Source organism: Anolis carolinensis, chromosome 5 (genome assembly GCF_035594765.1).
Source record: "Anolis carolinensis isolate JA03-04 chromosome 5, rAnoCar3.1.pri, whole genome shotgun sequence".
Lineage (NCBI taxonomy): Eukaryota > Metazoa > Chordata > Lepidosauria > Squamata > Dactyloidae > Anolis > Anolis carolinensis.
This window is the reverse complement of record NC_085845.1, coordinates 97,491,298-97,515,798: the sequence shown is the minus strand read 5'-3', so window position 1 is coordinate 97,515,798 and position 24,501 is coordinate 97,491,298. Positions and strand designations below refer to the sequence as shown.

The 24,501-nt window shown below is 40.4% G+C and overlaps 1 protein-coding gene and 1 long non-coding RNA gene across 7 annotated transcripts in view; one reads left to right on the top strand and one right to left on the bottom strand.

The window, feature by feature from the left end:
* Window positions 1-14,267, bottom strand: part of LOC100556446 (proline-rich protein 5) — a 224,284-nt gene extending 210,017 nt beyond the window's left edge. For 5 of the 6 annotated variants that reach the window (XM_062981963.1, XM_008111399.3, XM_008111398.3 and 2 more), the window contains exon 1: window positions 13,971-14,108. The gene's annotated coding sequence lies outside the window, so the exon portion shown is untranslated. Of the gene's footprint in view, window positions 1-13,970; window positions 14,109-14,133 lie in introns of those variants that run through there. The other variant, XM_062981962.1, reaches the window with a different exon arrangement.
* On the top strand, window positions 14,124-23,000 carry LOC134299343 (uncharacterized). The gene is made up of 2 exons (XR_010006531.1): window positions 14,124-14,239; window positions 22,049-23,000. It is a non-coding gene; the product is annotated as an uncharacterized LOC134299343 (long non-coding RNA).
* Window positions 23,001-24,501: the final 1,501 nt, after the last annotated feature.

Below are 24,501 nucleotides of genomic sequence, written 5' to 3'. Positions count from 1 at the left end.
CTCTCATTCAATATGCCACATGTCCCAGAGCTTTAAATGTAAACTATGAGAGCAACTAACAAAATGAATTTTAACAGGGAAAAATGTACAGTACTACATTTAGGCTGTTAGCTCCAGCTCCTGCCAACCTAGCAGTTCGAAAACATGCCAATGTGAGTAGATCAATAGGCAGGAAGGTAACGGCGCTCCATGCAGTCATGCCGGCCACATGACATTGGAGGTGTCTATGGACAACGTCGGCTCTTCGGCTTAGAAATGGAGAAGAGCACCAACCCCCAGAGTCAGACATGACTGGACTTAATGTCAGGGGAAACCTTCACCTTTTAGATACTGGCAAATTACCTTACCACAGATATCTTTTTTAACCCACTGCAAACATATTATCAAACTTTACGGACTTATTTAGAAGTCTAGGCTAGGTAGATCTTGCTTGTTATTTGGAGATCTAGATCAGTGCTCCCAAATATTTATTCTAATTCAAGTCCAAGTAGTTTTTAAGGTAGCTTAAAGCAAGGCTGAGATAGATGCCTAACATGTGTATTTAGATTACTGGGTGTTCTAATTAAAGGCATGTTTCTAGCTTAAGAGTTACAAAGCTTGTACTACTGAAGATATCTTACTTCCATTTCACATAACATAACTCAATCTAGCTATATTTCAGGACATCTCCTATTTTCCATCTGTAACAATTATAGACACTGGAGCTTTCTCTCTTGCCCTCTGTTGTTTTTAATGCAGCCATTTTGCTTCAAAAACAATTTGGGGGGACACAAAGCTTGTGCTCACTACTTTGTAGCATTTTAGTTGACATTAAAGGAGATATTGCGATATTGTTACTTCAGATTTCTAAAAGTTGAGTAATAGAGTATTTAGCATTTTTGTGAAGATATGTTTGATAATTTTTAAATTGAATAATTATTTTTTCTTCTCACTGATTATTTCTGCACAATAAAACTACTAGTCATTACTAGAATACAGATTTACAGTTGACTTGATATCCAGCAATGGACATAAAAATTGACTTACACTTCAACAATTGTGTCTACTCTGGCTGAAACTAGTAATTTCAGAACAGCATGAACACATGGCAGCGTGTAAGCACAATCTCTCTGCAGATCACTTAGCAATATGAATGGGTACAAAAGTCCTATTCATGGACTAAGCATACTCAGCAGCCACACCAGTGCCTATTAATACTGTCTGGAAGGGAAACAATTCCCGGGTAGAGAAGCAGATCAGAAACTTTACTGAAGATTTCATCTGCTACCTGGATGGTGCCAGGGTGAGAAAAATTCAAGGAACACATTGTGCTGCGATCTAAGAAGCTGCGCTTAGCATGTAATAAGATGATGGCAGGCATGGGTAAGGTGGCACAATGACAAGCCAAAACCTTTAACAGCATATATGTTGCAAGATGGCAAGATTTCATTATGAGGCTGCTCCAGCTATGTTACTACTCTATGGCCTTTTTGGATGTCACCTCCAGCATTCAAGGGGGTAAATGAGGCTCCAAATTGTGGGCCAGAATTCAGAGAATGGCCCACAACTTCTGTTTACATGGGTCAGGGATGCATTAAGGTGGCCTTGTCCATGTTGCCTGGATCTGCTTAGTGCAGAATTTGGCTGCCACATAGTTGATCTGGCAACCCTTTGCAGTAAGTGATCTGCATAGATGTGCCCCAATATACTTAGAGCGAAAAGGATCTCTTTGTCCCCTCCTCTCCCCTTGAAATTGATTCATCTTTAAATTAATCACTGGGAGGTAAGATAACTGGCAACTGATAGCTGAGGATGTATCCACACCTCAGAATTATACATTAACTGCCATGGCTAAATGAATTATGGGATTTACAATCTTGTGAGAGAGTTATTCTTTTTTGTCACTATTGGTGCCACAATAAACTACAACTACCGGGATTTCTTAAGATGGAGCCATGGAAATTAAAGTGGTGTCAAACTGCTATAATTATGCAGTTTAAATGTCTCAGGGGCTTTTGAATAAGAACAGCCAAGCATTGGAATAGTGCCTTTGGGAATGCATGCCCTGCATCATAACTGATATTGTAAACACACGGTTAAGACCCTTAGGACCAAGCTTTTAAGGAACTACATTGTGAGGTACTTACAGTCATTATCCTTTTATTATCATGTTAGAAATACTTTGAATTTTGAATTATCAACCTTTAGTTCATTTCTTTTGTCTTGCCTTCATTTCCTGCCCTTTGTTCAATATGAACCCCAAGGTGGTTCACAAATTGAGTTGAAACAAAATATAATTAAAACAAAGAATAGTGCGAATATTAATGAACAATTAAACAAAGAGTCATATTAAAATAATTGACCATGAAAACTCATGGGTATGTCACATCCTCTCAGCTTCAGAGAAAGCCAAGGGCAAACTCCCTCTGAACAAATCTTGGCTAGAAATGTTACCATAAGTCTTGAAATAACTTGAAGGCTCACAGCAACAACAATACAGTAGTTTTAAAAGGTTTTAAAAGGTTGTTTAATTATGATGATGATGACAAAAATGAAAATACTTTTAACTTGTGAAGTTATAGATGCAGGCATACTTTAAATAAATAAATATTTGTTCATGGGGGAAGTTAATATAGCATCTTAAAGTCAGCAGGAAAAATGTAACCTCTTTCCTTAATCAGAGATTTAATTATACCATGTTATTGGGTTAACAGAAGAGGGAGAGAAGGAATTTGACCTAGTTATTCTATTGGGAAAGGCCTCAGATCATTCTGTGACATGTTATCCAATTTAGTTGTCAGGTTGCATTTAGAATTCTGCACTGGTCCCAGATATCTGACTTGCCTGAAAATGTAAATGCAAATTACTTTAGATTGGCACTTTAGAAAGAGCAGAAAGAGATACTTATAACCACAATTCTCTCTTTCAAAGCTCAACCTACACCCATACATCCTTCCACCTACAAAGTAAAATTCCAAAAACAGATTGAACAAGTAAAAATGACTTTAAACAAACCAGTTCTTATTTACAATTGGAATCTGTGGCAGCTTCAGCTAGCTCTTTTTCTTCACAATGCTTAAGTGTGTTTGGATCAGTCCTTGAAAACAAAATGTGGGTGATACTCCTGAATGGCCTAGGTGGTCAGACAAGACACTAGATCGCCTTTTAATATCTAGTTAGATTTGCTAAAACATCAACACTTCAGCTATTTCACATGATTTTTGATACACATTAACACTGGAGTCATATGCTAGGCAGTGTCTGCAAATTTAAGTTTCTTTTTTCAAGATGCTCTGGATTTTTTTCTCAGACTTCGGGTTGTGTTTTTTGCAGAATAATTTCTAAACCTAATATAACTGACTAAATCTTTTAAAATGTTTTAGTTTCACCCACAGACAAAGATTAACATCAAATCAATCCAATGTCTGCCCTTTTCAACTGTGTTTTGATTTAATATGACCCTATGACTTCTAAATATCCCCTCCTGCTGAAAGCTACACGCTAAGTAAAACCTATCAGCCTGTCCTAGGGCATTCACTGAGTTGGATTATTTGGACAACTCAATAGCAGTTGACTTTGGGTTTCGTGCACATCCGAATCATCTCTTTTTTTCCACTTAATACTCTTCTGTTGGAAAAAGGAGTTAAACAAAGATAATTATTCATTTACTTCTGGTTTTGCAGCAAAAATGCCAGATATACCTAAGCAAGAGAATACTTCATTTGTGAACACTGCCATATATGTGCCCATGCTGTCAAGTCAACCAATGAATTTTATAAAGTTTTCTTGGGCAAGGAATACTAGGAGCTGGTTTTGCCAGTTCCTTCCCCTGAAATAGAATGCCTACCACTTGGTATTTGTTGGTCATTTCCCAGTCAAGTACTAGCCAGGGCTGGCACAGCTTAGCTTCCAAGATCAAATAGAATGTGATGTCTTTAAAAAGCAGAAGAGGTGCAGTTTTAAACTGAAAGAACATTATAGACATATGTAGGGTTTTCACCGAATTACAGTTGCCTCCAAAGAAAGAGAGTAGCTTCTATGCAAAGCCTAAGTCAGCAAAAATGTTGACACTGATTTAATTAAGAAATGAAAGAGGAAAAGCCTCTGGAAATAAAACAGTATGCATACTGAACCTGGCCCAACACATTTCAAAAATGGCTTTTTGCATCAGAGTTGGAGAGAAAGAGCTCAAATTGAATGTGTGTAAAAATACTCTTGAAATGATCTATATTTAAATACGATGAGCTTTTCATTTATCTTTCTGCATTTGGGGCCTTCCCGGTGGCTTTTTCCTCTCCATTCTTTTTGCAGCAGTTAAATAAAATGCATTTTATCTTCTAGGAGAAAAACAATTATAGTATAATATCATACCTATAGAACTGGAATCCATGATTTCACCTCTCTAATGATTATCTAGGTCCTCTGGGTAATTCTATTTTATGCTTCTGTGGAAAGATACCACAAAGGCTTGGTAGAGGAACTAGGAAATTCCTAGAAATATAAAATGGCCATTGTATAGTGGGTGCTCAATTTTTGTTAAATCACATTTTCCAGGATTTCTAACTACTGGGGAATATAGGGTAGGACTTTAAAACGGAAATCCAACAACATCTGCACTTCAAAATGTAAACGTGAAGGGGAAAAAGTAGACTAATAACTGTGAATTTACGGTTCCAGGCAAGAATATAAAATTTTCTTTTAAAATATCTTAAATTGGGTAGCATTTTCTGACATTGGGTAGCCTATTTGAAAATACAGATATCTGCAAGATTTATAAATATCTCAGCACCGAATATTACTGCTATTTACACAAATACATCCAGATCTTAATAATTTGGAAAACAAATCATACATTTCTTCTGCTTGGAACTGCTAGAAACTATTATAATGGCACATAGATCAATCACTTGTATCAGCACATTGGGGTACAACAATACTCGGTGCAATTAATCTTTTGTTTCTAGGGCTGCAAAATTATGCACTCTTAACTATGAATAAGCCTCACTGAACCTATCTCTAAACAAACATACATAGGCCTGGTGGTCACTGTGAACAATTGATTTTATTACATAAAATAAAGTGAGCTTGGCTGGAATCCTGTTGCTTAACCCAACCTGGAGTTAAAGACACTCAATCGATTCTCAAATGGGGAGTCAACACATAGATTAATTTAGTTAATTTAATGAGTGTCCCTTAGTCAAGACTGGTGATAGATTTTAGGGTAGTATCTATGAAATACTTTTAACACTTTGATGTACCCAAGTATTATATAAATGCTATTATTTTTATAATCCACATGGATACTCAGATGGTCTCAATGTAACTTGGACCAAAAATTATATTCCTCATTGCTTTTATAACTACATATGATCTATGGGAACTACTTAGGATCTATACTTTCATTAAAACTGAATCTAGACAAAACAGAGGTGCCTGCCATCAAGGATCCTAACCTAGGGATGAAGGTGTTTCAACCAGTTCAGGATGGGGTTATACTCCCCCTGAAGCACTGTGTTTGCAGCTTGAGAGTGCTCCTGGATCTGTCTCTCAAATGTCAGCCCAAGTAGATGCGACAGTCAGTAATACTGGCTACCAGCTTTGTCAGATATGCCAGCTGCGCCCCTTCTAGATTTGGAGGACCTAAATATGGTAGCGCATGTGCTGGTCACTTCAAGGCTGGTCACTTCTGCAATGTGCTGTACATTGGGTTACCTCTGTACCAAGTTCAGAAACTCAATTAGTTCAAAACATGGCAGCCAGACTGGTTACAAGAACATGTAGGGATGAGCATATTATATCCATACTGAAGTCGCTCCACTGGTTGCCAATTAGTTTCCATGTAAAATACACATGGTTGGTTTTGACTTTTATAGTCCTACATGGACCAGGTTGCCTACAGAATGCCTTCTCCCATATAATCTGTCCCTTAGGACATTGAGGTCCTCTGGGGGATGCTTGCTCCAGCCAACCAGAACTTGACTGGCAACTGTCACTCAGAGGATCTTTTCATCGGGCTGCCGCAAGACCGTGGAATGACCTGCTGAAAGAGGTCCACCAGCTAAATGAACTGTCAAAATTTAAGACCCAATTGAAGATCCATCTCTTTCTGGCAGGCCTACCCAGTCAATTTTCCATCATTAGTTATGATTTAGATTTTATTGCTGGTATATGTTAAATCGATATCCTGTCTTTGGTGTATCTTTTTATATTGATGTGTTTTATCTAGATATTTTATTGTATGTATTTTATGTTTATATGTTTTGACTATGCTGTACCCCACCTCTATCCATCAGGAGAGGCGGGTAATAAATAAATGTATTATTATTATTTCACAGTTTGGGTGTCTCAAAAAGAGATTGCATGGAAGAAGTGCAGCACAGCTTGGAAAAGTTCCTTTGTTACAACACAACACATTATCCTGTCCACTAGCATGGCTTTCAAACTAAAATGTCAACTTGTCCTTTTGTTGAGATGTTCCATTGACAACAATGACAGTCAGTGCTTTAACTTAAAATCAGACTGTTCTAAATGCAGGTGCATCTCTGTCTTACTGGAATAAATGGGACTTGTTGTCATTGTTGCTTTCAAGTCATTTTTCTCTTATGCATACTGCAAGTCATTTTAACTTTGCTTGTGGTTTTTATACATTATAGCTGTATTCTCAACTTGCTTTTGACATAATAAATAAACATTTTTTTTCTATTATGTGTTTTTTTCAAGAATCTTTGTGCAGAGGAAGTTGTTTCTCTGGGTCTAAGAGGGGATAACTTGTGCAAATGAGGCTATTCACTTAAATCCCCTAATGTGATACTTCTGTACATTTCCCTTCACTATATTCCACTATCATTTTATCTATATATATAATAAAAGTGAAATCGGAGTATGTATCAGCGTTTTGATTGGCCTGGCGGAATATGTGCTCGCGATTTGATTGGCCGCCACTATCCCAGGCCACTGAGACCAACAGGAATGACGGATCTGCACCAAACTTGGCACACTTCATCCCCACAATGCACTTTATGACCTGCTGCCATTTGGGGGAGGATGGACCACAGATGATGGGATTTGCAGTACTTTCAAACACTTTAACTCCCACAGACTACTGCAATGCCCAGCAATGATAGAAATGGACCAAACTTGGCACACAGAACTCCTGTCGACCCCTTTACATCCTGATGTATATTGGGGCAGGATGGACCAAGGATGATGGAATTTGCAGTACCTTCCCTCACTTCTTGAGACCACAGCAACTGCCACAAATCACACAACTGAACCAAACCAGGCACACATATCCCTAATGACACACTTCACATGCTGCAGCAGTTTGACGGAGGGTGGACCAAGGATTATGGGATTTGCAGTACATTCATCCAATTCACCTCCCACAAACCACTGTGATGCCCATGAATGACAAAACTGTATCAAACTTGACACGCAGGTGCAGGGTAGCCCACTTTACATCCTGGTGCAGTTTGGGGGAAGAGGGGCCGTGGATGAGGGGACTTACAATATCTTCAGTCACTTCCTGGGACTACTGTGACCCCCACCAATGACTGATCAAGACCAAACTTGGCACATAGAGCCACCATGGCCCACTCTACATCTTGGTGAGATTTGAAAGAGCTTGGACCTTGGATGATGGGACTTGCAGTATATTCATTCACTTCCTGAGACCACTGTCACCCCCATCAATGTCTCATCAAGACCAAACTTCAAACAGAGAACACCCATGACTCACTCTACACCCAGGTGCAGTTTGGAGGATGATGGACCATGGACGATGGGACTTCCAATACCTTCACTCACTTCCTGAGAGCACCGCGACCCACACAAATGACTGATCAAGACCAAACATGGTACATGGAGCCCTCATGACCTACTCTACATACTGGCTCTGTTTGGAGGGGGATGGACACTGGACAATGGGACTTGCATATGGGAGTTGGAGCTCACCCGCACCCACTGAACCCAGCTGACATTGGATATAGGCTACACTTGGAACACAGGCAAACAATGCCTTTCCAAATGACCCGGGCACCGCCGGGTCTCCAAGCTAGTATCAAATATAGATGCAAAATAGTAAGAGCCAGCATGGTATAGTAGTTTGACTGTCAAATTCACCAGGACACCAGAAGACCAAATTTCAAATCCTTGTTCAGCCATAGAAACCTCCTGGGTGACTGTGAGCAAGCCATACTTTCTCAGCCTTAGAAGCAAGCAATAAAACCTCCTCTGAATAAATCCTGCCATTTTCTCAAATAGACATCTTACAAAATCTAAACTTTCTGCTGTTATTTCTCATCTCTGTGTTTTATCCCTATGGCCCCTTAGTTGCAAAATACCACTGAAGGTGACCTTTTTCCCGTCCACTTCCACTTGAAGAAATGATTAAATATTAACTTTTTCTTCTTCCCCCCTCCCTGTTATTTCCTTTCTTTCTTTTCTACTGAATCCAGACATTGGATGCCAATGATGTAAAACAAAACTGATATGAGAGTAGGTATTATTCTTTTCATCTTCTGCATTACTGATCACAAATGTTTAATTCTGAAAACTCTAAATGTATAGCTCTGCCTGACAGCATTTTTCTGCTGCTATCCATCATAAGGCCCACCAAAAACATCTCTTCATTTTACAGTAGAGTCTCACTTATCCAACATAAACAGGCTGGCAGAATGTTGGATAATCAAATATGTTGGATAATAAGGAAGGATTAAGGAAAAGCCTATTAAACATCAAATTAGGTTATGATTTTACAAATTAAGCACCAAAACATCATGTTATACAACAAATTTGACAGAAAAAGTAGTTCAATATGCAGTAATGCTATGTAGTAATTATTGTATTTACGAATTTAGCATCAAAATATCATGATGTATTGAAAACATTGATTACAAAAACATTGACTACTAAAAGGCAGACTGTGTTGAATAATCCAGAATGTTGGATAAGTGAATGTTGGATAAGTGAGACTCTACTGTATATCCTCCCAGAGTCTGGAACTTATATCCTTCCCAAGGTTTCCCTACAACTACATTATTAATCAAAGAATTAGGTCATTTTTTTATTTTTTTTCATAAAGCAAAACATTAAACTGCAGGTCTCTATACATAATGCATAAAATAACAATAACATAATAATAATAATAATAACAACAACAACAACAACAACAACAATAACAACAGAACACACATCCACCCATCACTAACCCCATAATGGGGTTAACCACAGGGTCACATCTTTTGAATCCATTTTAATATTGTTTTGAGCTTACTGAACCAATTTCAAAATCAGGTTTTTTCTCACTTCAAGATCCCTTCAGATTCTATTATTCTAAATGGTTTAAGGAATATCTTAATCACCTGTGACTGATTCTTCTATACACAAATAACCTTGTTTTGTCTGCACATTCCAATGAGAGAAGTCATGAAGGTTAAACAATGCATTTAATTTGAATGTGGCAAGCTCTGAAAAAGGCAGGATCTAGCTTGGCAAACAAGTCCACAACATTTACTGCTTCCATAATACCACCAAAGCCTTTCTCAGGCAAAACAAACATTCAAAATTTCTTTTCAGCAAATGTAACAGAAGACACAGTCCACAGGAGTGCAGAATGGCAAGATCATATCTCTGAAAGTCTTTGCTGAATCTTTCCTAAGAGTCAAAATCTCATTGGAACTAACATGATCTCCATAGGCTTCAGCCTACTCATCTGAAGGCTGAAGTACATGTGATAGGCAAGTAATTTGTGTCTTCTTCATGTATTTTCTGTTCCATAAAATGAACAAAAAATATCCCTGTGTTGTGATGGCATCATATTCAAACCTGCATCTGCAGCTTCATACGAACACACAACTTACAACATGTTTTCCAAAATATTATGGGCAAAGGAAAAGGAAATTTAAGTGGCTTTACTGTGTACCCCATGGTGGGATATGCCAGTCTGAACCTGACATTACCTGGAGAAACAGCATCATTTCACCTATCACAGGAACAGGCAGACAGTAGATCAAGAACTACTGGTAGACATGTAGATAACTTATAGTGAATCAGTGACAGTCTTTGACCCCCTAGTCATAATCCTGAAGGTTCTAGTAAGAAACAAAGCAGATCCTACAAAGCTTGTGTTTACACTCATTTGGTACAGCATTTGCATTTCTCAGCTACAGCAATATTATGTTACATCACTACCTCTCTGCGAACAATAAGAAAAATAGTTTTGATCCAGCAATGAAGGAGTGCTGGGTGGTGCTCAAACAACCTGGGCACCACCATGAAAATGTACCCCTGTCTTCTACATTTGTTCTTTATTCCCAAATAAAGAAATTGATAAATTATTATAGGCAAATTAGATTGCGATGTTGTAGGATATGGTCTAAACTTGTGTGCAATGCCCTATAACTGACTATCATATACCAGTATGGTACATGTAAGGGATAAACCTGCAGTTGAAATAAAAATCTTAACTCAATTGGATACTGCAGCAATCCCTGTGTACAGATATCAGCCCTGCCCTTCAATCATCCAAGGCCCATTCTACACTACCATATAATCCAAATTATCAAATAATCCAGATTATCTGCTTTGAACTGGTCTATGTGTCTACTGTACACTGCTATACAATCCAGTTCAAAGCAGATAATCTGGATTTTATATGGCAGTATAGAAGGGGACTAAAACTACATTACAGGAGGGGGATAGTAATAAAGTTTGGTCATTTAAAATTCACTTTATAAATGATAATAAAGAAGCTCTTTTTTGATGCTAGTTATTTCATAATGACATCAATAAACAACACAACAGATTTATCTCACTTAGGCCCCATCTATACTGCCATATAAAATCCAGATTATCTGCTTTGAACTGGATTATATGGGACTATAGATTCATATAATCCAGTTCAAAGCAATACTGTCATATAATTCAGATTATCAAAGCAGATGGAGCCCCCGATGGCGTAGTGGACTAAAGCCTCGTGACTTAAAGGTTGGGTTGCTAACCTGAAAGCTGCCAGGTTCGAATCCCACCCGGGGAGAGCATGGATGAGCTCCCTCTATCAGCTCCAGCTCCATGTGGGGACATGAGAGAAGCCTCCCACAAGGATGGTAAAAAACATCAAAACATCCGGGCGTCCCCTGGGCAACGTCCTTGCAGACGGCCAATTCTCTCACTCCAGAAGCGACTCAAGTTGCTCCTGACATGAAAAAACAAAAAAAAACAAAAACCAAAATATAACCCCTTTATCTGCTTTGAACTGGATTATATGAGTCTACTGTTGAATCCATTTATTTATTTATAGTATTTATACGTCACCCTTCTCACACCAAAGGGGACTCAAAGTGGCTCTACAGAACTCATATACGACAAACATTCAATGTCGATTATACAATTAACAAGGAAAGACAACACCGAAGAGGTAAAGGCAGTTTTTCCCTTATTTCCAGCATCTTGAAGGCTGTCGCCTATGGCCATGGAGGAAGGGGACGGGCGGGTGCTGTCGCTCCAACTTCCATGCCTAGGAGCTTCAATCGATGTCCTTAAGGGTGCCTTTATTACCTCCCCACTAAAAGCGATACCTATTTATCTGCTAGCATTTCTGCTTTCGACCTGTTAGGTTGGCAGGGGCTAACGCCGGGTGCTCACACCAACCCAGGCTTGAACTGCCGACCTTTCTATCAGCAGGCTCTTTATGCAGCACAGCGGTTTAGCCTGCTGTGCTAAGCCCAGCCCATGGATGGAGAATGCATGGATATAGAAGACCAACTAGGAAAAGCTTCCTGACTGTAAGAGCAGTGGAACTCTCTGCCTCAGGACACCTCCACATAACCATAATATCAAGGCAATTAATCCACAATATCTACTTTGAACTGGGTTATCTGAGTCTACACTGTATGTAACTCAGTTCAATGGATTATAGGGCCCTTTCTCACTGCCGTTTATCCCAGGATCTGATCCTAGATTACCTGTTTAAACTGGAATATATGAGTCCCCATGGCTAGATAACCTGGAATAAACAGATAATCTGGGCTCAGATCCTGGGATAAAAGGGCAACGTGGAAGGACCCTTAGAGTGTGTTGGAAGCTCCTTCCTTGGAGACTTTTAAACAGAGGCTGGATGGCCATTGTCAGGGTTACTTTGCTTGTGCTTTTCCTACATAGCAGGGGGTTAGAGTAGATCGCCCGTGTGGTCTCTTCCAACTCTATTATTCTATTATTCAACTATCTTTTTTTGACATGCCAGTGAGTGCATTTTAGTTTTAACCCAATTTGAGTTCCCAGATGTTATTGAATGATAATGGTCATGCAGACTGGGGATAAAGGAATTTGCAACCAAATTGCCTATTAGCTCTGAGGTCAAGGAATGGTTAAAGGGCGTTTTAAAGCCAGACAATCAAATCCACCAGGGTTGTATCAAAATCCAGATCCTGACTAAACAGAACACACTGCAGCCTTCCAGATGTGACTGTGGCCCTTTCTACACTGTCCTTAGATCCCAGGATCTGATCTCAGGTTATCTGCTTTGAAATGGATTATGAGAGGGCCCTTCCACACAGCCATCTAACCCAGAAAGCAAGCCAGATAATTCACAATATCTGCTTTGAACTGAGTTATCCGAGTTTACACTGCCATATATTCCACTTCATTATGGATTTTATACAGCTGTGTGGAAGGGGTCTGAAGGCCCTTCTACACAGCAATATAATCCAGAATATCAAGGCAGAAAATCCCACAATATTGGCTTTGAACTGGTTTATCTGAGACCCCTTCCGCATAGCTGAATAAAATCCCACATTATCTGCTTTGAACTGGAATATATGGCAGTGTGGACTCAGATAACCCAATTCAAAGCAGATATTGTGAATTATCTGGCTTGCTTTCTGGGTTATATATTGTGGGATATTCTACCTTGATATTCTGGGTTATATCTGTCTAGAAGGGCCCTGAGTTCACACTGCCTTATATTCCAGTTCAAAGCAGATAATGTTAGCTATGTGGATCCCAGGTTTTCTGCTTCAAACTGAGGCCGCACTGTTTAAAGCAGAAAACCTGGGATCAGATCCTGGGATATAGGGCCTCTCTGGAAGGGCCCGGAGTCTCCCCTACCATATAATCTACGATAAGCAAATAATTTGGATCAGATCCTGGGATACAAAAGACACTGTAGAAGGAGCCTGTATCACAACTTCCATCTGCTGTAGTCATGATGCTTGAGGATGAGGAAGACAGGAAGAGGAGCCCAGCATCTGGAGGGCAATGAAAAACGACATGGAGGGCCTTGAGTTTGAGACACATGCAGCAGATAATCCCAAAACCCCAAACCAGGAGACTCAGGGCTTTCCACGCAGCCAAATAACCCAGATCAAGGCTACTGTTAGCTCCAGCTCCTGCCAACCTAGCAGTTCGAAAACATGCCAACGTGAGTAGATCAATAGGTACCGCTCCATGCAGTCATGCCAGTCACATGACCTTGGAGGTGTCTACGGACAACGCCGGCTCTTTGGCTTAGAAATGGAGATGAGCACTACACCCCAGAGTCAGACATGACTGGACTTAACGTCAGGGGAAACCTTTACCTTTTATCAAGGCAGAAAATCCCAAAATAACTGCTTTGAACTGGGATAGGGATATCCACACTGCCATATATTCCACTTCAAAGCAGATAATGTGGAGTTTTATTCAGCTGTGTGGAAGGGGCCTGAATGATGGACATTTGCTCCCAAGTTGTCAGGATTTCACACGCCTCAGGCAAGAGTGTAAATAGTAACCACAGCCAAAGGGACGAGGTGCTAGCCTTGGGAAGCCCCTCACGACTCCCTTCGCTTTGACCCGACGAAGCGCGATATAAATGTAGGCCACAAGGGCGTGCCACCACCGCGCGATACACGCACGCACTTCGAGAGCGGCAGTCGCTGCCGGAATCACTGGAAGGCTCGCCTTCATCCCCTCAAACCCCACATCCCCCCCCCTCCATTTCCCTCAAAAAAAGTCACCTGAGGCGGGAGCGCTTTAGAGACGCGAAACGGAGCCTCTCGCCTCGTTAGGTGGTCACCTTCTCTCCACACCCCTTATTCTCTGTGGTCTCGTCCGCTGAAGGAGACCCGCGCCGAGAAGGGAACGGACCACGTGCAGGGAGTGGGGGTCAGCCTTCCTCACCCAAAGCTGCGGGGGTTGGTTGAACGTTACGGCAAGCGCCTCTGTCTTCTGTCCCTCACCCGGATTGGCTCGCCGTGGTTTTGGAAGCGCTTGGGTCCGCTCAGAGGTAGCAGCAGCAGCAGCGCGCGCTGAGGGCAAGGCGACGGTGCAGTGCGATGGCAGCAGGGGAGGGGGAGGGGGAGGAGGAGGCTGTCGCGAGGAGGGATGGACCAGGATTGGGAGGGGGGGGGGAGTCCTCTCTCGCTCGGGCGCGCGCACCGGGCGGGGAAAAGGAAAGCAAACGGCGCGCTCCGCAGCTCTCCCCCCTGCGCGAGCGCTTTCCCCTCACATCTCAAGGTTACGGCCGGATTGGAGGGAGGGGGCTTCACTGGGACCGAGGCTCTCAACCATCTAGAATACGGCTGAGGAGACGTCTGCGCATGTGCGTTTGGAACAGTTTGGAAGACTGCAGTCTTCTAAGCCAGGGGTCCTCAACCTTTTGACTCTGAGGGCTGGGTCAGGTCCCTCAGGCTGTATAAAACCCACATTGAACTGAATTATATGGCAGTGTACTCATAGCCCAGTTCAAAGAAGATACAGTAGAGTCTCACTTATCCAACACTCGCTTATCCAACGTTCTGGGTTATCCAACGCATTTTTGTAGTCAATGTTTTCAATATATCGTGATATTTCATAAATACAGCAGAGTCTCACTTATCCAACATAAACAGGCCGGCAGAAAGTTGGATAAGCGGATATGTTGGATAATAAGGAGGGACTGAGGAAAAGCCTATTAAACATCAAATTAGGTTATGATTCTACAAATTAAGCACCAAAACATGTTATACAACAAATCTGACAGAAAAAGTAGTTCAATACGCAGCAATGCTATGTAGTAATTACTGTATTTACGGATTTAGCACCAAAATATCACAATATATTGAAAACATTGACTACAAAAATGCGTTGGATAATCCAGAACGTTGGATAAGTGAGACTCTACTGTATATGGCAGTGTACTCATAACCCAGTTCAAAGAAGATATTGTGGATTATCTGCCTTGATGTTCTAGGTCAAGGGTCCCCAAACTTTTTAAACAGGGGGCCAGTTCACTGTCCCTCAGACCTTTGGAGGGCCGGACTATAGTTGGCCACTGAGCAATAATAATAATAATAATAATTAAGCATATCTAACTTGTTTGCTGTGTCATACTATGTCATTGTGTCAATAATAATAATACAGTAGAGTCTCACTTATCCAAACTAAACGGGCAGGCAGAACCTTGGATAAGCGAATATCTTGGATAATAAAGGAGGGATTAAGGAAAAGCCTATTAAACTTCAAATTAGGTTATGATTTTACAAATTAAGCACCAAAACATCATGTTATACAACAAATTTGACAGAAAAGGTAGTTTAATACGCAGTAATGTTATGTTATAATTACTGTATTTACGAATTTAGCACCAAAATATCATGATATATTGAAAACATTGACTACAAAAATGCCTTGGATAATCCTGAACCTTGGATAAGCGAGTCTTGGATAAGTGAGACTCTACTGTAATAATAATAGAGGGTTGGAAGAGACCTCTTGGGCCATTTAGTCCAACCGCCTTATGCTTTTGTTCACCAAAAGCACAAGCAAAGCACCCCTGACAGATGGCCACCCAGCCTCAATGTTAATAATCATAATAATCATAATAAATTGGGTTGGAAGAGACACGTTGGGCCACCCTTCTGCTTTTACGGCACCCAAAGCATAAGCAAAGCAGCCCTTAGTAATTAATTAATTAATTAATTAAATAATAATTAAAATACCATGATAAAAAGCACAAGCAAAGCATTGGAAGGTGCACACTGGGCGCCGCCGCCACGGGGGCCGGATAAATGGTTTCACGGGGACACATGTGGTCTGCGGGCCATAGTTTGGGGACCCCTGTTCTAGGTTATATGGCTGTGTGGAAGGGCCCTCGGAGGCCCCATCTAGTAAAGGTAAAGGTTCTCCCTGACATTAAATCTAGTTATGTCCGACTCTAGGGTTTGGTGCTCATCTCCATTTCTAAGCCGAAGAGCCGGAGTTGTCCCTAGACACCTCCTAGGTCATGTGGCCAGCATGACTGCATGGAGCGCTGTTACCTTCTCGCAAAAGTGGTACTTATTGATCTACTCACATTTGCATGTTTTCAAACTGCTAGGTTGGCAGAAGCTGGGGATAATAGTGGGTGCTCACCACTGACTTTCCTGTCAACAAGTTCAGCAGCTCAGTGGTTTAACCTACTGCGTCATCAGGGACACCACAGAGGCCCCATCTACACTGCCATATAAAATCCAGATTAACTGCTTTGAACTGGATTATATGGCAGTATAGACACATAATCCAGTTCAAACACGATAATATGGATACAGTGTTCTCTCAGTTATTGCTGGGGTTAGGTTTCAGGACCACCCGCAATAAGTGAAAATCCGCAAAGTAGGTACACTATATTTATTTTAATATTTATACATTATTTTAGTAGTGATACACTATTTTAAGACTTTATCAACCAGCCGTGTGTTGAAAAATTGCCTCCTTCTCCTCCTGTTGTCGCTTGGGCTCCTTTTCTCTCCCTTTGGCTTCCCCTTCCTCCTTTCCTTAGGCTGTAAAATTATAATTTTTATGAGTTATAATAGTATTTTAAAGTTTATTGAAAGACCGCGAAACAGTGAATCCGTGAAAAGTGAACCGCGAAGTAGTGGGGGAACACTGTAATCTGTTTCGATAATCTGGATTATATGGCAGTGTAGAAAGGGCCAGCCTTTGGGCCGAGCTATACAGGGCCCTTCCACACTGCTCTTTATCCCAGGATCTGTTCCCAGATTATCTGTTTATCCCAGGTTATCTGGTAGTGGGGACTCCTATATTCCAGTTTAAAGCAGACAATCTGGGAGCAGTGTGGAAGGGCACACAGTGATACCTCAATTTAAGAGGTTTTAAAAATATTTTAAAACACGTTTTCTAGAAAAATATATATGAATGAATACATTTTATACTAGGCTTTGCATTTATGTATGCTTTTTGGAATAGTTTTTAAGCATCGCAACATTAAAAAACATGTAATCTGGAGCATTTCTCCGTGATCGCATCTCCCCCTACAGACCAGCGTGGCCCTTAAGATCTGCTGGGGAGGCCCTCCTCTTGCTCCCACCACCGTTACAAGCATGGTTGGTGGGGATGAGGGAGAGGGCCTTCTTGGTGGTGGCTCCCTGGCTATGGAACGCCCTTCCCAGAGAGCTCAGACAATTCCTTCCACAAGGAATTGAAAACTTGGTGGTTCCTGCAGACCTTTGAGCAGGAATAGTCCTTGGCCCTCCCTTTTGGCCCAACTCAGCACTTTATCCACTTCCTGGCCCCAAGCCCTCCTTGAATAGCACCTTATAGCTGGCCATTCCATCTTGAACTCTGGGTCACCATAACTGGCTTGTAAATGGAATATTGTTACTAGTTCTATTTTTCATTGTTGGATCGTATGTTGTGTATTTATATTTATTACTTGTATTATTTTTAAATTGTTGTATGGTTTTGTTTTTATTATGTGTATTGGATGTTGCAGTGTGCTTTTGAGTGAAGAAGCCACCAGCCATGTATCTCATTTTCAAACAGTGCTGCACTTTAATATTGCCCCCCATTTTATAGGTTTTAGTGTTTTAACACGATCAGTTCCTTGTCCTCCCCTGCCCATCTCTATTTTACTCATGGACTTTACTCAGAGTTTTGCACTAATCACCCTCTGTACATAGCAATTGATGTCTTGGTTTTAATAATTAATTGTCATGTTATGTTGTTTTATAACTATATAGGAGATGGTGTTGGGTGCTTTCGAGCTGTTTTCTCTTTCTGGCACTCCTATCCCCAAGGGTTTCTTGGCAAGGTTTCTCCAGAGCCTGTTTGCCATTACCTCTCTCTGAGAGAATGTGATGTGCCAAAAGTCACCCAGTCGACTTCCATGGCCCAGCAAGGATTCAAACCCCAGAGTCTTAGGCCCCTTCTACAGTACCAAATAAAATCCAGATTATCTGCTTTGAACGTTTGCTGCACAGAAGATAATGTTTCTGCACAGATGCTCTTTTCTGCACAAAAATATTCTCATCAATCTAGGAATTCTCCTCATTAGGATTTCCTGACTCTTGAGAAACATGTTTTTGGCCATTCTGGGGAATTTTTAAAAAACATTTTTTCCATCTCTTTACATAGTTTCCTGAGAAACATGGACCCTACTCATCAGATTTGCAAAACAAGCCTGCACTTACCTTCCAGTGACCAGTCACAAGCTAATACTATGCTAAATATACATGGCTGATGAGATACAGAATTCTGGATAAGGGAAACTTTACCTGTATCTGATTAATGTCAACAAGTAACATTATGGATAACATTGCTATTTGTAATGCTTCCAGGCTGAGCTGGTTTGAGCCTCAGGCTTATTCACTTCTTCCCCCTCCGCCAGTGCTAAGACAAATCAGTTTCATAAGTCACCTTTTCAGGTTTATTTGCTAACCATAGTTTAAAAATTAACTAGTTTTCCTAGGTTGCACCGAGCTGGAATTAATCAAATTTTCCAAAGCATTGTTTGGCTGCTGCCATGAGCAACAGTGTCTTATTGAGAAAGAGCTTATGATGGAAAACCATTCCAGAAAAAAGGAGCAAGGAAAACTGAAAATGCAGTAGAAGACTGAATATTTCTAATGTATTTTATTTCATTAGTTATTGCTGGTTAGTGGGGTGAAGCCGAGTGCACCATCTCTTTTCCAACCACACTTGTAGAATAATGCTAAATCATAAGACAGCATAAATTCAAAATGACATTCCTGTTGGGCAAAAAACCTGTTGCCATTATTTGCAATAGAAGCCAAATTATGTTTTTAAAGGAGAAATCACTCCCACTGTCATTTTTGCTAGTAAACCATTTCAGATGTCTAGATGTTCCCCCTGTCACTTGAGGTATATTCCAGATGCTACAACTTCACTATTCCAGCCTGGAAAATGGTTCAGGTTCAGTATCCCTTGTTTGAAATACTTGGGACCAGAAGTTTTTCAGGGTTTGGATTTTCCCCCAGATTTTGGAACACCTATATTTATACATGAGCTCCGGTGGCGAAGAGCGTTAAAGCACTGAGCTGGAGACCGAAAGGTCCCAGGTTCAATCCCCGGGAGCAGCGTGAGCGGCTGCTGTTAGCTCCAGCTCCTGCCAACCTAGCAGTTCGAAAACATGCCAATGTGAGTAGATCAATAGGTACTGCTCCGGTGGGAAGGTAACGGCACTCCATGCAGTCATGCTGGCCACATGACCTTTGGAGGTGTCTATGGACAACGCCGGCTCTTTGGCCCAGAGTCAGACATGACTGGACTTAACGTCAGGGGAAACCTTTACCTTTACCTTATATTTATACATACATACCTTGGAGATGAGACACAAGTCCAAGAATGAAATTTATTAATATTTCATATATACTGTGTATACATAGTCAGAAGGGAATTTTATACAAGCTTTTAGACAATTTTGTGCATGAAACCAAGTTATTTATTTATTTATAAATTTATTTATAAATAAACCAAGTCTGTGTACAGTGAATCATCAGAAAGGTGCCACATTCTCAGCCATCCATTTGGATAATGATGGATTTTCTAATATTTTGGTTTTCAGATTTCCAGATTTTGAGAGTTTTCTCTCAAATCTTTTTCCTTCAATGGGAAATTACTTTTTGACAATTAAAACCACTGAGCTAATAATGCCAGACCATTATTACAGCTCCATTTCCCCCCACTTGTTTGGAAAAGGAAGAATTCCAGAAAACTATATATACAGTAGAGTCTCACTTATCCAAGCTAAACAGGCCGGCAGAAGATTGGATAAGCGAATATCTTGGATAATGAGGGATTAAGGAAAAGCCTATTGAACATCAAATTAGGTTATGATTTTACAAATTAAGCACCAAAACATCATGTTTTACAACAAATTTGACAGAGAAAGCAGTTCAATATGCAGTAATGTTATGCTGTAATTACTGTATTTACGAATTTAGCACCAAAATTTCACGATATATTGAAAACATTGACTACAAAAATGGCTTGGATAATCCAGAAACTTGGATAAGTGAGGCTTGGATAAGTGAGACTCTACTGTATCTCTTAAACCTTTGCAGGAACCAACTTTTCTATTTCTCCAAGGCTTTTACAGTTCTGTTTGTGTACTCTTAACCTGTTAATTCCTCTGATATTTGAGTGCTGATTGATGTTTTTTATGTTATGTTTTAGCTTTATTTTAGGTTTTAGCTTTAATATCCAATGTGTGCATGTATTTTCACTATTACATCCACTCTTGAAATGCTTACTGGAGAGTTGTTCCTCTACTTTCTCCCTCTCTTATTTCTGCATATTGTGATACTGCAAAGCAAAAATGAAAAGGCTGATTTTTATTGTAAAAATTATATTTCCATACAAGTTCTTGCTTCTGGTTGTTTTTTGCTAGTTTATAAGGACAATTCCAGAGATCAAGGATGATGATTATATTGCTTTCTGGTCTACTGAACAGTTGGATTGTGGCAAGTGGACAAAATAGAAGGCGAAAGAGGGGCCTGGGCCCGGAGAGACAAAAATGGCAATTGCATAACTGCAAATGCTAAATAGGAAACGATCAAATCCTTAGCAGAATTTGCTATGTTTAGTCTGCAACTGGGCTTGGTAACACACTTCTGTTTCCACCGTTCTTGATTTTATCAGGAGCTAGGATACTTTGGATTAATGTTTAAAAATATTCATAATAGAGACATATCTCATTGTCATGACTGGCAGTGCAGTGTGTTTTCAAATGGCACACAAGCTTGAAACACCCTTGTTACAATACTGTTCCTTGTGGTTTAGTATTTTATTTTTTTTCATCTGTCTTGATCTAGATCTTTACATTTTCATTTTTGGGTGTGCTGCCTTGAGTCCCATTCATGAGAGAGGCAGGCTGGAAGTAGAAAAAAAAGAAAGAAAGAGAAGGAAACAAAGCTGAGAAAACAAAAGAGAACCACAACATTGTGGCTATTTTCAATACTTTTATACTATTTATTTTGTGGGAGCCCCTGATGGTGCAGCGGATTAAACTGCTGAACTGCTGAACTTGCTGACTGAAAGGTTGCCGGTTCAAATCCGGGGAGCAGAGTGAGCTCCTGCTGTTAGTCCCAGCTTCTGCCAACCTAGCAGTTCAAAAACATGCAAATGTGAGTAGATCAATAGGTACTGCTCCAGCAGGAAGGAAACGGTGCTCCATGCAGTCATGCTGGCCACATAACCTTGGAGGCGTCTATGGACAATGCTGGCTCTTCAGCTTAGAAATGGAGATGAGCATCAACCCCCAGAGTTGGACACGACTGGACTTAATGTCAGGGAAAACCTTTACCTTTATCTTTATTGATTTTGTCCTCTGGTAGCATGCTGGGCAGAGAGAGTGATCTTTCTCTCTCTCTTTTTCTTTGTGTGTGTGTGTGTATGTGCATGAGGGAGAGAGAGGAAGATAGACCATATTGTTGTTGTTCGTGTGCTCCACTAATACATTTCCCCTTTAAAAAAACCCTTGCTCAGTATAAATTTCCACAATGCTGCATCAGCAGGAATGCTAACAAAGGGAAAATGAAGGCCTCTCTCAAACTGATAAGTTCACAGCTTGGATGTCACCTTTACCAGTGACTATGTTGATTGGGATTCTGGGAACAATAGTCCAAAAAAAAAAAAAAACATTTTCAGACAATGCAGAGGTATTAGTAAATATTTCATCCAGGAGCTAGTCATGCAATTATACAGTGGCCCTTAAATGGAACGGGGACAAATGCTGTGAACTTTTGCCCAGTGAAGAAGTTGAAAGTGCCATAAAGAACAAGGACATGCTAATTTTTTTTTTTTTGCATTAACACAGATAGGTTTGGGCTTGCTGTCTGAAGATTGTCCAAAGCTTCAAGGATATTATTGGAAGTGGGGAACGTTTGGTGGTTCCTGATAAAGTGCAATCATGTTTTTGCTTTCATAGTTTTCAGTGCCCAGATTTCAAAAAGAGAAAAAATGTTAATGCTCTAGAGGAAGGCTATTCAGGGAAGTCATGACTCTGAATCTGCAATACCTGAAGAAGGTGAAGATAGGGTGACTTGGAAGTCTCTCATTCATGGGATTGTCATAGATCAGTCACCTTTATGGCGGTTAACAACAACAAAAACCATATCATGGATCCTTTGCTGACCACCCTCTCAATTTATGTTTGGACTGTTCCTGTTCACTTCTCTAGCAGTTGTCTGTCTTCTATTATGGAGACACTGACTGATCTGGCCAAGCCATATTTCAGCTTTGATGTCACCTGGTTGGATTTATCAGCTTGTCCTATGAAGTTTACTTGCACTTTTTAACCTTTGTTCTTTGCTTGTAACACATTTGTAACTTTGGATGTGTCTTCTCAGAAATATCCACAGGTCTCAAAGATGTGTACAGGGAATCAGCAAATGTACAGCAAATACATTTGCAAAATGCTGCTGACTAGCCTCAGCAAAGTTGTCAAAATGTACACTAGCCAACAACAGAAGCCTTATGTGTCATGTTCTGGGTACCGAAAATAGAATAAATAATAACTTGAGATCCCTTTCTTATCACACCTCATATGACTTGGTGAATTCATTCTGATTTAATGTATCCTTATAACACATTACAAATTATACACACACAATGTTAACTCACTACTTCGCGGTTTGCTTTTCATGGACTCGCTGTTTTGTGGTTTTTAAATAAACACTACAATAATATTATAAATCATTGAAAAATTATGATTTACAGTAGCGGTGGTCTCAGTCGGCGGGGCAGAGAAGGAGCCCAAACAGCAGCAGGAAGAGAAGGAGGTGGCATCATGTTCCCTTGCACTTCCTTCCCTTCTTCCCTTCCTTCCCTCCTTCCTTCCTTCCTTCTTTCCTCCCTCCATCCCTCCCTCTTTCTACTTCCTTCCTATAGAGAAGCCTAGCATCCCTACTTCGCGGATTTTCACTTATCGCGGGTGGTCCTGGAATGTAACCCCTGCGATAAGTGAGGGAACACTGTGTGTGTATAGACAGATACATAGATAGATACAGATTTTGTAGATTATCTTTCCTCAGCCTATCACATGTTATTTCATATATATGGTTGATAGTTTAAAGCACAAGCCTTTTTGTTCCTTTGTTTTAAGACTTACTCTTGCTATAGATCATTATGTGACACCCAGTTGCAGTTATTAGCACAAGCAATGTAGGGTGTATGTGAGAATGTACATGCACGGCGAGCAGGGTGAGCTCCCATTGTTAGCCCCTGCTTCTGCCAGCCTAGCAGTTCGAAAACATGCAAATGTGAGTAGATCAATAGGTACCACTTCAGTGGTAAGGTAATGGAGCTCAATGCAGTCATGCTGACTGCATGACCTTGGAGGTGTCTATGGACAATGTCAGCTCTTTGGCTTATAAATGGAGGTCAGCATCAACCCCCAAAGTCGGACACTACTAGACTTAATGTCAGGGGAAAACGTTTTATTATTTGGTTCTGAAATGTTGGACTTCAGTCTTTTTTGGCTTAGTACTTAGGTGTCCTTTCCTCTTTTCTCCTCCCTTTTGGCCAACTTCTTCCCCATCCCAACATTACCCTTCAGGATTTCTCCTCTTAATTAATCAATACTATTTCCCCCTTAGGTCCAACCTGCTACTTTGTTCCTACAGTGTTTCTAGGCTTCCTTTGTTCTTGCTCCTCTGTATGGTCAGAATAATTATTCAAAACAACAAAAAACACCTGTAATGTATTGGTAACCCCAGTTTAGAAACATAAACTGTTGGCAGATTTAGATAGCTTTATTTAGAAAACAGTTGAACACAATTGTTATTAGGACTGTAATCTTTCAGTTACAAAGCATACTTTAAAAAACAAAGCTGACATTTTCACAAGATTTCATCGTGTTTGCTAGCAACCCAAAAATTCCATCTTCCTAAGACCTTTTTCTGCTTATTCTTGCACCTAATTTCTTACAGGAATGGCATTGTCTGCTCTCAGCTTACTTTTCCTCCTCTACTGATCGGTTCATTATGCCAATCCAGGAATTATAAACAATCCCTTTTCCCAGCATCACCAGCTGTGTAGCATGTTCCATCATCCAGTGTTATAAAGCAAATGCAAAAGCGTGACATGCCAGCATGGCAGGATTTCTGATTCTACTACCACGTCTGGCTTGCATGGGGAGCAATCCTGCTCAAATACTATCAGTAATTTGACTATCAATTCCATCAAGCACTGCAATCCAATAGAGCCACTGAATGAAAAGAAATTTCTAAATGTACTAATCACATCTATAACGAATGTATTATTTTCTGC